This window comes from Rutidosis leptorrhynchoides, chromosome 8, assembly GCF_046630445.1.
Source record: "Rutidosis leptorrhynchoides isolate AG116_Rl617_1_P2 chromosome 8, CSIRO_AGI_Rlap_v1, whole genome shotgun sequence".
NCBI lineage: Eukaryota > Viridiplantae > Streptophyta > Magnoliopsida > Asterales > Asteraceae > Rutidosis > Rutidosis leptorrhynchoides.
In genome coordinates, this window is record NC_092340.1 from 86,437,581 (window position 1) to 86,454,585 (window position 17,005).

General features: G+C 32.7%; 1 non-coding gene across 1 annotated transcript; it reads left to right on the plus strand.

Moving 5' to 3' along the window:
* Positions 1–16,592: 16,592 nt before the first annotated feature.
* Positions 16,593–16,699, plus strand: LOC139865168 (small nucleolar RNA R71). Its single transcript, XR_011764691.1, has one exon. It is a non-coding gene; the product is annotated as a small nucleolar RNA R71 (small nucleolar RNA).
* The last annotated feature ends 306 nt before the right edge of the window (positions 16,700–17,005 follow it).

Genomic DNA, 17,005 nt, shown 5'->3' on the forward strand with positions numbered 1-17,005 from the left:
TTTCCTTCAAAATAGTCAAATGAAACAACTTAATCATACAGAATATTAAGAGTAGTCAATAGTATCTCGTAGCATAATATGAACTCATTTATAAAAGCTTTTTCTTCATATTAGCGTTTTATAAGTTTAAATTCGGGTACTACCTACCCGTTAAGTTCATACTTAGTAGCTAATATACAATTCAACTACTACAATTCCATATGAAAAACTGATTATATTAATATATCACATACAAATATTCTTCAAACTTACAACTTCGCTATATTACATATAACATGAAATATAGTACACTATGATACATGACAGTTTTGAAGATAAATCTAGTTAATACGCAAGTTGTTCAGCAAAGGAAATAAAGACATGTAATCCATAAGTCCAGAAACAAGTCAGGCATTCTGGTTTTACTAAGACGACTTCCCATCCTTGGTCTTGTGGAAAATAACCGTTATGACCATTAGCTAGGCAGCATGTTGTAATGTCGTCAAAAGGAAGAGGGTTTCGTAATGTCCAACAGCCCCGTAATAATCTAAAAACCATGTTTCTTACCCCAACTACTGAATCAGTCACTTGTGAGAAAGTTTTATCTAAAAGCTGCAATCCGATGTTCTTTTTCTCACTTTGGTAAAAAGCGAACATCACTAACCCGTAAGCATAACATACTTCTTTATGTTGCATGTTAGAAGCTCTTTCTAATTCACAAAATCCTATGTTGGGATATGTTGAGGTAAAATAGGTTCTTAACCCGTAGCGTAAAATTGCATTTGGGTTCCCCGCATTTAACGCTTTAAAGAAAACACGGCGTAACTTAAAGTCTCCCCAATGTGATATACCCCACCTATCAAAGGAAAGCCTTTTATAAACTAAGGCATTTCTGGAAAGTCTTTTAAATGTTTGACAAGTTAATTTCGCCATAACTAAATGTGCTGATGAATTCTGACCGACTCTAGACAATATTTCCTCAATCATATCCTCTGGTAGGTCTTCTAAAATATTCGGTTGTCTACCCTTAACGTCCATTTTATTTTTATACTGTAAAATAGACAAGGATTAGATTCGTAATAACAAACGATACAAGAAATTTTTACATAGAACATAAAAGTACAAGCACACTACAATACATTTATTACACAACATGCTCACACCCCTCTAATATGAATCACTGGTTTCTTCTTCTTCGGACTTGGTTCTTTTTCCTAATCTTCTACGGATATATGATGTTCCTCTAATACGAGTCATTGTTTTCCACATTGGTTTAGAAAAATCTGGTGGTTTAGAGGTTCCCGGGTTATTGGCACGATATAGAAAATACGGGTGTTGACGGTACATATAAAGTTCATCGGGGTCGGAATCAGATTTCTCTATTTTGATGCATTTTCCCTTATTATTTTCTTTTGCCTCATTAAATTGGGTCGGGGTAATTTCTATAACATCATCGGAATCCTCATCAGGATCCGATTCATCGGAAAATTGGTAATTTTCCCAATATTTTGCTTCCTTAGCGGAAACTGTAACGACCAGGAAATTTCCGACCAAATTTAAACTTTAATCTTTATAGGTTTCCGACACGATAAGCAAAATCTGTAATGTTGAGTCTATAAAGTTTGAAATTCATATTTGGATAATCAGTTACCCTTTTACCATGCCTGACGATTCACGAACATTTGTTTTAAAAAAAATATGTAAATATATATATATATATATATATATATATATATATATATATATATATATATATATATATATATATATATATATATATATATATATACATAATTTTTGGAATTAATACCTCTGATAAATTAGAGTTAATTATATAATAAATAGAGTGATTAAGTTATAAATATACTTATGATAGTATTATTTATATATGTGATTACTTTTGATACCAATAACTACTATAAATAAATATAAATAAAATCACGTATTCCATTTTATACCCTAATCTGTTGCATAACATGGAACTGTTGTAAATTTGATCTCCTGTCTAATCTGAAGGATATGTGAATCTTAAATTGTACAATTTTCAATTGAAATCATTATCAACTTTTAAAGTTTTTGTTCTATTCTCCTTGTCTGGATGAGGATGCTGTCAAACACCAACTTGTACACAAATTGATTAGTTTTTTTTATGTTAAGTAATTCATAAAAGCTTTCAACACCATTCACACAATGAACATACTTATAAACACACGTATGCACACAACCACGATATCCAATTTTTTTATCATCAACTTGGTACTTCTTTTCCTTTCCTGTTGTCAAGAACCACCATTACCACTATCACCATGAGAATCACGACAACCATAAATCACCAACAAAACAAACACCACAAACCCTCAACCACGAGTTACTACCTTCGGGATTTCTGTTCTCTGTCACAAACAATTCACAAAATAACCATTATCACTAAATTAACTGTGATGTTTCGGTTCATCATTACCAATACAAACACCCATCACAAACCCACGTAAATGACTACAACCCCTACACCACTCTCGGCTAACACTTAAACCACCAAACCCAATTCCACCGTAAACCATCCAACAAAAACCCACTTGAACCAAAACCCGTTTCTATATTTTCTATCTTCTGTGAAATACCACGACTAATACGAGCAGCTTTCACCTTCTGTTCCTGAGCAATCTCGAACCACCATATGCATCATGAAGGTCACCACCCACCAAACTCCATTAAAACACAATCATCACCACCGCTGGCTGCTATACCGGCCTCGATACTATCTTCTATTCGACAAGAAACCCACATAAAATCATGAAGAGCTACTCGAAATATCTGTTGTTTCGTAGCTGTATTGTCAACCAAACATCACAAACCCGTCGTACCTCTTAATAACGATAATAAATATATCATGCTGTTGTTATATTATATTTTTGCTATCGTTTTTGTTAAGGGGTACAATCCATCCACCTATAAATGATCTTTGAACAAAAGAAAACAAGAAAGGAAAAGTAGTAAAGTGAGTTGATGATTGATGGTTGGTGCACGACAGAAATAATAATTGGAGAGGGGTCAGGGACGTTTCCTTCTTGGATTCTGAAACATCCAGCACATTTTTTTTGTTATATAAATTGATCCATACATCTTGGGTTTGGTCCATCGGTTTGTTTGACTACGTTGGGCTAAATAATCTATGTTGGGCCGAAATTGGATCCTGTTGGGCCGAAATTAGAATAGGCCTGATTTATGAAGCTGGATGTTATGCAGACTAGTAACCCTTGCTATGATAACTGCTATTGCTTCATGTCCCTTTTGTTTTAAACGATTATGATGATGATAAAAATACACTGGTTATATTTTTTTCGAATGAACCTAAAACAGAAAGATAGAACAGAACGGATGGTTAAGGGTTTAGATGGTATTTGGGAGGTCGCGGGTTCGAGTCCCGTCTCGGGCAGTTTTACCCTTTTTAATGCTACAAAGGTATAACCTTATAATACTAGGATTTCTATTATTATTACTATTATTATTATTATTATCATAAATATTATCATTTCTAATAACAAAAAAAAAATATTTTTTTTTTTTTAAAACGAATAAATATTTGTACATGAAATATATTTTTTTTTAATAATGTAATTATATTAAAATATCACCTAATTATATGTATCGAAAACTATTAAAATTATTTATATAAATACTTACATATAATAAACTATCAATTCTTTTAAATATAATATTCAACCAGTATGTATACAAATATAGATATATTAACTATAAAAATATTACCCATTTTATATATATATATATATACACACAAATTAAATATATAATATATAAATTGAGATATAATAAATAAATTTGTTCGATTATAATCTTGTGTATTAATAAATAAATAAATAAATGATATAGGTTCGTGAATCCGAGGCCAACCCTACACTTGTTCAATGATGTTATATGTATTTTTACTACAAAATACAGTATGGTGAGTATATATATAGTCCCACTTTTAAACTCTAAGTATTTTGGGATGAGAATACATGTATTTTATGTTTTACGTTATGGACACAAGTAACTGAAAAATATATTCTACGTTGAGTTGTACCACTGGCATACTTCCCTGTAGCTTGGTAACTATTATTTACAGCGGTATTGTAAACGCGAATCCTGTTGATAGATCTATCGGGCCTGACAACCCCAACCGGACTGGACGACCAGTATTCAACGGTTGCACAGTACTTCGTTTCGTGACTACACTTGGTACAGTGTAGTAAGATTTCATATTAAAGGGAATATGCGACGTGATTAATTGTTAAGTATGGTTACCAAGTGCTCAACCACTTAGAATATTTTTATTAAAATGTTTACATATGAAATCTTGTGGTCCATAGTTATAACGCTGCTAGCAACAAACCTATATATCTCACCAACTTTATGTTGACGTTTTAAAACATGTTATTCTCAGGTACGAATTAAGTCTTCCGCTGTGCATTTGCTCAATTTAAGGACATTACTTGGAGTCGACCATCGCAATGGGACCAAATGTTGAAGATATCGTCCGGATGGATAAGGACGGGTCTTTACAGGTGGTATCAGAGCGTTGGTCTTAGCGAACCAGGTCTTGCATTAGTGTGTCTGACTAGTAGTTGTTAGAATACATTAATGAGTCTGGACTTTGACCGTGTCTATATGTCAAAAGTTTTGCTTATCATATCTAGTTGGAAACCATCTGCTTATCATCCTTAGGAAATTTTCTGCTTATCATTCTTAAGTCTAGACACGTCTTACTGCATTTAGTGCATCGATAGTGTATAGACAAAATTCATATTTTAGCATATCTGTTACTTTGGACTTTAGTTGACATCTTTTCAAAGATTCTCCGTAATTTACGGGATTTTGGTATTATATATACATATGTAAAGTATGTATAGAAGAGTACCAAATCTAACTTCTATAATCTATTTCATACCAAAAATTCATTTTTCCGATTATACAAGATGGATTTCGCATCTAGTTCAAATTCCTCAGATTATGACAGCTATGCCAATATGGATTTTCATTCAAGCTCCGAAGGCAGCATCACCGGAATGGATCAACCAATCTCCCATCATCTATTCTGGATGAATTGGGGGTGGGTTCGTAATATACTAAGTCACTGGAGACATGAAGAGGGTGATCCCTTCCATCCACCAAATTGCCCTCTTGGCGATGAACCTGAAGCACTTACCGGCGAACCTGTTCGAGAAACCATTTTCACTCTCATTTCTAGAGTATCTCGTCACGATTATATACTATCCCATATTTCAGATCTTGTTCATTCGCTCACTCCAACCACCAATCATCCCGGTGTACTAGCAGAAGTTAACGAACTTCGCGCTCGCGTGACGGCTTTGGAGAATACGGTGCGAAGGTTACAAACACCAGCAGCAGCACCAGCAGCATAATCCGTACCACCATCATCAACACCGACAGTACCCATATCACCCTCAACCACAACCGCGTCGTAAACCTCAACATCACAATTTGTACCTCGGATATCAACATCACTCACCTCAATATCACTATTTGTACTTCGAGTATGATCTTCGTTTTACATATCATTCTATATCGATTATCTTCGCTTTACTTATCGTTCTATCTCATTTATTTTCGTTCGACATGGCAATTATGTAGTCTCTAATGTTCTAGAGGTCATATAATCAAGTGCCAACAATAAATCAAATGAGTATAATATCTTATTGACTCATTAAATCTATGATTACATCCGAAGAAAATATATATGCAAGTATATTTTCATAAAGATTGTAATTAAAAATTCTTTCGTACAAACTGTTAATGATGAAAATATTTTAACGGGTGGGTAGTACCCGAGGAATATTTAGAATTTACATTAATAAGTTACATTGTACATTTTTCGAATCTGATTCAACGATCATTTGCTATCTTGCTTACAACTACCGATATTCGTATCTGTTCACCACCGAATAACCATTTTTATTCAAATTTCATATTTGGATTTTTATCTATCAGAATCCAACAAGTGACATAATGAAGAAAACATTGGACAAAATAAAAAGTGCTAGAAACAAACAAATTAATTATGAGAAATTCTGTTAGGAATCCACGCTAACTGTTCCTAGTTAACTGTTCCCAGCTAACTATTAATTCCGTATTACATTTTATCGCAATTTAATTTATTGTCATTTAAGTTCTGTTATTTATTTTACGCACTTTAAATAACGGGACACGTACACAAGGTTTCGACCTATCATATCGACCCATCTATATATATATTTCGGAACAACCATAGACACTCTATATGTGAATGTTGGAGTTGGCTATACAGGGTTGAGGTTGATTCCAAAATATATATATACTTTGAGTTGTGATCGACACTGAGACCGGTACACGGGTCACGATACGTATTAATTATATATATTAAATTATATATGAATATATTGAACTGTTGAACTATTGGACCATTGGACAATCGGACTGATAGACTGCTAACTATGGACAAGTAAAATGAATTAAAATATTGATTATAACATATGAAACTAAACTAATCTTCAAGTTTGCCACTTGATTCTATCTTAAACCTCATTTGTATCTCAACGTTTACAATCCGCGTACAAACCTATCAGGATTCTTGAAAATACCTCAATCGAGAAGTTGAACCGACCGCACTTCATCTACAGAAGAAAAGATCTATACACATGAAAAACTCTTGAACCCAAAGTCATAGTTTAACACGTACCGTGACTAATTCTTTAGCATTTATTAGCAAAAACAACCTTACGATTCCTTTTCAAAGTAGCCAATTTTGTCACAGCTTCAGCAGAACAACTTCGACCTTTCATTCGAAAAAGTCTTATTATAACTTTGATATATACGATTGGTTTTCCTCATCGTTACCGGGAAACCTTTCATACTCCGCCATTTTATCATCAGCATTTAATCATCTAAAAACACAATTCGCCCAAAAACACCTCGGATTGATAATCGACGATCCAGATATGACTGCATTAAATGCAGAGGAAACAGTAAAATTTTAGATGGCCTAAATGGCCAAAAGTTTGATGATAAAGAAGGGAATGTTAGGAACGCTCGATAGAAAATTTAGTGCTGAAAAATGGATTGGGCTAACCGTGAAGGAAACAAAGAACAAATACAAGGAATGAACCTGCCTTCAAATAATGCAAATGATTCAGTGTCTGTTGAAACCGTCAGTATGAACCCTACTCCTTATTCTAAACTTTTTCAGATGATATTATTCATCATCATCTTATCTTAGATATTATAAGATATCTTCATATTCTCCGCTATACATATTCTCCATATTTCTAAAGATATTTTCACAACTATTCCCATCTGCAATCATCTATCTCCCCGTAATATCTGCGTTACAACATAAAAGAAACTGTGTTAGTTTCTAAATTCTAAAACCTTCGAGCTCAAAATAGGAATGTTCTGAAGCAGTGTTGGGAACTGATACATGAATTAGTATAATATAATGAAACTTGATCAACTTCATTATATTACAGTAAGTCATGTTAAGTTCTTAATGGAATGTGATGATACATAGTACCGTTATCATGTGCCATGTTACACGACTCTTACATTCTATTCAATCTCCAAACATATTAAGAACATGTCATCTTGATAGTTCTATATATTTTTTTAGGGTATCTTGGTAATTTAACGAATCAAAATCGTGCCATTACCATTCCTTTCTAAGAACATTAGCTATATTCATTCTGAATTTCATACCTACAAATTCCGGACCATTATTCGCTTGACTCGAAGTCGGGAAGAGAAAATGAAAGCACGAGGCTTTGAAAAATAATGAAGAATATAAAGGCCGATAACAACTCCGAAACTACAAACCGTGTATATCAATGCATATAGCAATATAAAGACACGGGAGAACTAGAAATACTATAAACCCAAAAGTATAGTAGAAGTAAAGAGATCCTTCCGGTGGTAGATGAAAGAGAAGGATAACAGATGTGAAGATTAAGAGAATATCAAGAATCAGGATTGGATGGAGCATATTAAGGAATAAGTAGAGGGAGAAAGAATATTAGGTGTGGAGAATAAGAAAAACGAAGGGGGTGGATTTATAGCAATATATCCGACAAGGAAATCGAAACAAATTGCCGCACTAAATCAAAGAAGAACTTGACTTCTTAAATCGCCGAAAACACCAAATCTTATTATGAGGATTTTCTTTAAATCCCGTGAATTCCAAAAATCAATTATAACTACGTCATCGGTTAAAACAATTATATAATTACTCATTTCACTCTTCTGTGATAGTTTCACTCGTGCGCTTCACTTGATCGAACCGTTTTATCTATACCTCTCAATAATGATAAGACTCAATTATCATCTCATATTCGTCATGAAAACATTTCTATTGTTATTTATGACAACCTCTACCAAATTTCGGGGACGAAATTTTTTTAACGGGTGGGTACTGTAACGACACGGAAATTTTCGACCAAATTTAAACTTTAATCTTTATAGGTTTCCGACACGATAAGCAAAATCTGTAATGTTGAGTCTCTAAAGTTTGAAATTCATATTTGGATAATCAGTTACCCTTTTACCATGCCTGACGATTCACGAACATTTGTTTTAAAAAAAAAATATGTAAATATATATATATATATATATATATATATATATATATATATATATATATATATATATATATATATATATATATAAATATAATTATATATACATAATTTTTGGAATTAATACCTCTGATAAATTAGAGTTAATTATATAATAAATAGAGTGATTAAGTTATAAATATACTTATGATAGTATTATTTATATATGTGATTACTTTTGATACCAATAACTACTATAAATAAATATAAATAAAATCACGTATTCCATTTTATACCCTAATCTGTTGCATAACATGGAACTGTTGTAAATTTGATCTCCTGTCTAATCTGAAGGATATGTGAATCTTAAATTGTACAATTTTCAATTGAAATCATTATCAACTTTTAAAGTTTTTGTTCTATTCTCCTTGTCTGGATGAGGATGCTGTCAAACACCAACTTGTACACAAATTGATTAGTTTTTTTTATGTTAAGTAATTCATAAAAGCTTTCAACACCATTCACACAATGAACATACTTATAAACACACGTATGCACACAACCACGATATCCAATTTTTTTTATCATCAACTTGGTACTTCTTTTCCTTTCCTGTTGTCAAGAACCACCATTACCACTATCACCATGAGAATCACGACAACCATAAATCACCAACAAAACAAACACCACAAACCCTCAACCACGAGTTACTACCTTCGGGATTTCTGTTCTCTGTCACAAACAATTCACAAAATAACCATTATCACTAAATTAACTGTGATGTTTCGGTTCATCATTACCAATACAAACACCCATCACAAACCCACGTAAATGACTACAACCCCTACACCACTCTCGGCTAACACTTAAACCACCAAACCCAATTCCACCGTAAACCATCCAACAAAAACCCACTTGAACCAAAACCCGTTTCTATATTTTCTATCTTCTGTGAAATACCACGACTAATACGAGCAGCTTTCACCTTCTGTTCCTGAGCAATCTCGAACCACCATATGCATCATGAAGGTCACCACCCACCAAACTCCATTAAAACACAATCATCACCACCGCTGGCTGCTATACCGGCCTCGATACTATCTTCTATTCGACAAGAAACCCACATAAAATCATGAAGAGCTACTCGAAATATCTGTTGTTTCGTAGCTGTATTGTCAACCAAACATCACAAACCCGTCGTACCTCTTAATAACGATAATAAATATATCATGCTGTTGTTATATTATATTTTTGCTATCGTTTTTGTTAAGGGGTACAATCCATCCACCTATAAATGATCTTTGAACAAAAGAAAACAAGAAAGGAAAAGTAGTAAAGTGAGTTGATGATTGATGGTTGGTGCACGACAGAAATAATATTTGGAGAGGGGTCAGGGACGTTTCCTTCTTGGATTCTGAAACATCCAGCACATTTTTTTTGTTATATAAATTGATCCATACATCTTGGGTTTGGTCCATCGGTTTGTTTGACTACGTTGGGCTAAATAATCTATGTTGGGCCGAAATTGGATCCTGTTGGGCCGAAATTAGAATAGGCCTGATTTATGAAGCTGGATGTTATGCAGACTAGTAACCCTTGCTATGATAACTGCTATTGCTTCATGTCCCTTTTGTTTTAAACGATTATGATGATGATAAAAATACACTGGTTATATTTTTTTCGAATGAACCTAAAACAGAAAGATAGAACAGAACGGATGGTTAAGGGTTTAGATGGTATTTGGGAGGTCGCGGGTTCGAGTCCCGTCTCGGGCAGTTTTACCCTTTTTAATGCTACAAAGGTATAACCTTATAATACTAGGATTTCTATTATTATTACTATTATTATTATTATTATCATAAATATTATCATTTCTAATAACAAAAAAAAATATTTTTTTTTATTTAAAACGAATAAATATTTGTACATGAAATATATTTTTTTTTTATAATGTAATTATATTAAAATATCACCTAATTATATGTATCGAAAACTATTAAAATTATTTATATAAATACTTACATATAATAAACTATCAATTCTTTTAAATATAATATTCAACCAGTATGTATACAAATATAGATATATTAACTATAAAAATATTACCCATTATATATATATATATATATACACACAAATTAAATATATAATATATAAATTGAGATATAATAAATAAATTTGTTCGATTATAATCTTGTGTATTAATAAATAAATAAATAAATGATATAGGTTCGTGAATCCGAGGCCAACCCTACACTTGTTCAATGATGTTATATGTATTTTTACTACAAAATACAGTATGGTGAGTATATATATAGTCCCACTTTTAAACTCTAAGTATTTTGGGATGAGAATACATGTATTTTATGTTTTACGTTATGGACACAAGTAACTGAAAAATATATTCTACGTTGAGTTGTACCACTGGCATACTTCCCTGTAGCTTGGTAACTATTATTTACAGCGGTATTGTAAACGCGAATCCTGTTGATAGATCTATCGGGCCTGACAACCCCAACCGGACTGGACGACCAATATTCAACGGTTGCACAGTACTTCGTTTCGTGACTACACTTGGTACAGTGTAGTAAGATTTCATATTAAAGGGAATATGCGACGTGATTAATTGTTAAGTATGGTTACCAAGTGCTCAACCACTTAGAATATTTTTATTAAAATGTTTACATATGAAATCTTGTGGTCCATAGTTATAACGCTGCTAGCAACAAACCTATATATCTCACCAACTTTATGTTGACGTTTTAAAACATGTTATTCTCAGGTACGAATTAAGTCTTCCGCTGTGCATTTGCTCAATTTAAGGACATTACTTGGAGTCGACCATCGCAATGGGACCAAATGTTGAAGATATCGTCCGGATGGATAAGGACGGGTCTTTACAGAAACACCATTGACCATTATTAACTTTGGTCCATTGGTTGAGGATTTTATTTTATTTGACCGGTTTTCTGTGGTTCCTACTATTCCCCCCTCCGGAACCTCTTCTTCTTCCGGTTCCTCTTCTTCTTCCGGTTCCTCTTCTTCTGGTTCCTCTTCTTCCGGTTCCTCTTCTTCCGGTTCCGTTTCCGTTTCCTCTTCTTCCGGTTCTTCGGGAACTTGTGAATCTTGCCAATATATATTCGACTCTTCGTTATTATTAGGTGAGTCAATGGGATTTGTGCTAGAGGTAGACATCTATCACACAATATCAAACATGTTAAGAGATTAATATATCACATAATATTTACATGTTAATAATATATAGTTTCCAACAAAAATGTTAAGCAATCATTTTTAAAGAAAACACGGTCGAAGTCCAGACTCACTAATGCATCCTAACAAACTCAATAAGACACACTAATGCAAATTTTTCTGGTTCTCTAAGACCAATGCTCTGATACCAACTGAAATGTCCCGTTCATATTGATTATAAACGTTCCATATTAATTGATTTCGTTGCGAGGTTTTGACCTCTATATGAGACGTTTTTCAAAGACTGCATTCATTTTTAAAACAACCATAACCTTTATTTTATCAATAAAGGTTTTAAAAACATTACGTAGATTATCAAATAATGATAATCTAAAATATACTGTTTACACACAACCATTACATAATGGTTTACAATAGAAATATATTACATCGACATATGTTTCTTGAATGCAGTTTTTACACAATATCATACAAACATGGACTCCAAATCTTGTCCTTATTTTAGTATGCAACAGCGGAAGCTCTTAATATTCACCTGAGAATAAACATACTTTAAATGTCAACAAAAATGTTGGTGAGTTATAGGTTTAACCTATATATATCAAATCGTAATAATAGACCACAAGATTTCATATTTCAATACACATCCCATACATAGAGATAAAAATCATTCATATGGTGAACACCTGGTAACCGACATTAACAAGATGCATATATAAGAATATCCCCATCATTCCGGGACACCCTTCGGATATGATATAAATTTCAAAGTACTAAAGCATCCGGTACTTTGGATGGGGTTTGTTAGGCCCAATAGATCTATCTTTAGGATTCACGTCAATTAGGGTGTCTGTTCCCTAATTCTTAGATTACAAGACTTAATAAAAAGGGGCATATTCGATTTTGATAATTCAACCATAGAATGTAGTTTCACGTACTTGTGTCTATTTTGTAAATCATTTATAAAACCTGCATGTATTCTCATCCCAAAAATATTAGATTTTAAAAGTGGGACTATAACTCACTTTCACAGATATTTCCTTCCTCGGAAATAAGACTTGGCCACGGATCGATTCACGAACCTATACAAATATGTACATATATATCAAAGTATGATTAAAATATAATTACAACCATTTTTATTATGTTTTAAAGATTTGAGTGTATTAAGTCGGCTGTCCTCGTTAGTAACCTACAACTAGTTGTCCACAATTAGATGTACAGAAATAAATCGATATATATTATCTTGAATCAATCTACGACCCAGTGTATACATGTCTCAGGCTAGATCACAACTCAAAGTATATATATTTTTGGAATCAACCTCAACTCCGTATAGCTAACTCCAACATTACTGCATATAGAGTGTCTATGGTTGTTCCAAATAATATATATATAAATATATGGGTCGATATGATATGTCAAAACATTTGCATCTGTGTCTATGATATCCCAAGATTACATAATATATTAGAATACATGTATAATACAATATAAGTTAGCTAGGATATGATTTGTATAGATTTGTTAAACATTTCCCGTAGCTAAAAAGATCAAAAATATCCAATCTTATTTTACCCATAACTTCTTCATTTTAAATCCGTTTTGAGTGAATTAAATTGCTATGGTTTCATATTGAACTCTAATTTAAGAATACAAACAGAAAAAGTATAGGTTTATAGTCGGAAATTTAAGTTACATGTCAATTACTAAAGAGGTAGTCATTTCCGTCGAAAGAACGACATCTTGATGACCATTTTGAAAAACATACTTTCACTTTGAGTTTAACCACGATTTTTGGATATAGTTTCATGTTCATATGAAAAATCATTTTCCCAGAAGAACAACTTTTAAATCAAAGTTTATCATAGTTTTTAATTATCCAAACCAAAACAGCCCCCGGTTTCACTATGACGGCATATATCCGATTTTATGGTGTTCATCGTGTTTCCAAGTTTTAAATCATTAAGTTAGTATATAATATAGATATAGAACATGTGTTTAGTTGATTTTAAAAGTCAAGTTAGAAGGATTAACTTTTGCTTGCGAACAAGTTTAGAATTAACTAAACTATGTTCTAGTGGTTACAAGTTTAAACCTTCGAATAAGATAGCTTTATATGTATGAATCGAATGATGTTATGAACATCATTACTACCTCAAGTTTTCTGGATAAAATTACTAGAAATGAGAAAAATGGATCTAGCTTCAAAGGATCCTTGGATGGCTTGAAAGTTCTTGAAGCAGAATCATGACACGAAAACAGTTCAAGTAAGATTTTCACTCGAAATAAGATTGTTATAGTTATAGAAATTGAATCAAAGTTTGAATATGAATATTACCTTGAATTAGAAAGATAATCTACTGTAAATAACAAAGGTTCCTTGATCTTAGATGATTACTTGAAATGGATTAGAAAGCTTGGAAGTAAACTTGCAAACTTGGTAGTATTCTTCATTTTTATGAAACTATACTTATGGAATTTATGAAGAACACTTAGAACTTGCAGATGGAACTTGAAAGAGATCAATTAGATGAAGAAAATTGAAGAATAAAAGTGTTTGTAGGTATTTTTGGTCGTTGGTATATGGATTAGATATAAAGGATATGTAATTTTGTTTTCATGTAAATAAGTCATGAATGATTACTAATATTTTTGTAATTTTATGAGATATTTCATGCTAGTTGCCAAATGATGGTTCCTACATGTGTTAGGTGACTCACATGGGCTGCTAATAGCTGATCATTGGAGTGTATATACCAATAGTACATACATCTAAAAGCTATGTATTGTACAAGTACGAATACGGGTGTATACGAGTAGAATTGTTGATGAAACTGAACGAGGATGTAAATGTAAGCATTTTTTTAAGTAGAAGTACTTTGATATGTGTCTTGAAGTCTTTCAAAAGTGTAAGAATACATATCAAAACACAACATGTATATACATTCTAATGGAGTCGTTAAGTCTTCGTTAGTCGTTACATGTAAGTGTTGTTTTGAAACCTTTAAGTTAACGATCTCAATTAAGGTTGTTAACTCAATGTTTATTATATCAAATGAGATGTTAAATTATTATATTATCATAATATTATGATGTATGAATATCTTTTAATATGATATATACATTAAAATATCGTTACAACGATAATCGTTACATATAAGTCTCGTTTCGTAATTCTTGAGTTAGTAGTCTTGTTTTTACATATATAGTTCATTGTTAACACACTTAATGATATATTTAAATATCATTTTATCATGTTAAATATAGTGTATCAATATCTTAATATGATACATATGTATTTAGTAGAAGTTATCATAACGATAATCGTTATATATATCATTTCGAGTTTCTTAACTTAGTAATCTCATTTCTTATGTATATCACACATTATTAATATATTTAGTGAGATACTTACTCATCATAATCTTATGTCAACCATATATATATGTCTATATATACCACAACATGTAGTTTTTTAGAATTTTGTAACGTTCGTGAATCACCGGTCAACTTGGGTGATCAATTGTCTATATGAAACTTATTTCATTTAATCAAGTCTTAACAAGTTTGATTGCTTAACACGTTGGAAACATTTAGTCATGTAAATATCAATCTCAATTAATATATATAGACATGGAAAAGTTTGGGTCACTACATAGACAAGGAACAATAAATTCACCCGGATCACCCACCCTGGGTGGAGGTTTTGGTGGAACTGTCTTCACCGGGTTTACCTTTACAGTTTTTATTTCTTGCACTTTCTTATTCTTCTTCTTCTTTCTAGAGGTATCACAAACTTTATTACCTATTACTTGCTCATACTCAACTCCTTTTCTTGGAAACGGGATGGGTGGTTTGTATGGTGCCACCACTGGCTTTACATACTCGGGTGGTGGTGGTGGTGTAACTTCTTCATTGTTACTCACATCTAAAACTTTCCCATCTTCTGATGCTGGTTTTTCAGAATTCGTTGAAACCATATTAACATTCTCATTCCGAGGATTTACTTCAGTATTACTCGGTAGCTTTCCTTGTTCTCTCTCACTCATCATGCTAGCAAGAGTACCTGCGTGTTTTTCTAGATTTAAAATGGAAGCTTGTTGAGTTCTTAATGACTGATCAAACCTATCATTCGTTTGGGTTTGAGATATAATAAATTATGTTTGAGATTCCATTAGCTTTGCCATCATTTCTTTCAGATTTGACTTTTTCTCTTCGGTTTGTTGTGGTGGTTTATACAAGCTAAGTTTTTGTTGATTGAAAGTGTTGTTTTGAGTTTGTTGGTTATTCGGACCTTGTTGGTTGTACGAGTTATTGTTAGGTCCATTTGGATTGTAAAGAATGTTTTGATTTCGATTGAAGTTTGGCCTTGGAGGTTGATAATTATTTTGATAATTATTTCCCGGCCTTTGGTTCATGTAGGAAACAGTCTCACGTTGTTCCATTGTTTGCTCAATATGTCAATCTTTCGTTAAGTGTGGTCCACCGCATTGCTCACAACTGATTCGTATTGCGTGAATATCTTTATTCATCTTTTCCATTCGTCTCTCGAAAGCATCTATTTTTGCGGAAACGGAATCAAAGTCATGGCTAGAATCGGCTCTAGCCGCTTTAGATGAACGAAAGATATCTTTTTCCTTGTGCCACTCATTCGAGTGGGAGGCTGTGTTATCAATGATTTTGTAAGCTTCAATTGCGGTTTTCTTCATAATGGAACCACCAGCTGCTCTGTCGATGTCTTTTCGTGTAGTAATGTCGCATCCTTGGTAGAATATTTGTACTTTTTGGTAAGTGTCTAAACCATGTTGAGGACATCCTCTCAACAACTTTCCGAATCTTGTCCATGCCTCATATAGAGTTTCATTTGGCTTTTGCGTGAATGTAACAATTTCTCCTTGAAGTCTCACAGCTTTAGATGCCGGAAAGAATTGTTTAAGAAATTTTTCAACTAAAACATCCTATGTATCAATCGCCCCTTCAGGTAACGATTCTAACCAATCTTTGGCTTCTCCCTTTAAAGTCCAGGGAAATAACATGAGATAGATCTATTCATCCTCAACTTCTCTAATTTTGAATAGAGTACAGATCCTATTAAAGGTTCGAAGATGTTCGTTTGGATCTTCTTTTGGCGTACCACTATATTGGCATTGATTAGTTACCATGTGTAGGATTTGTCCTTTGATTTCGTAATCTGGTGCAATAATGTCTGG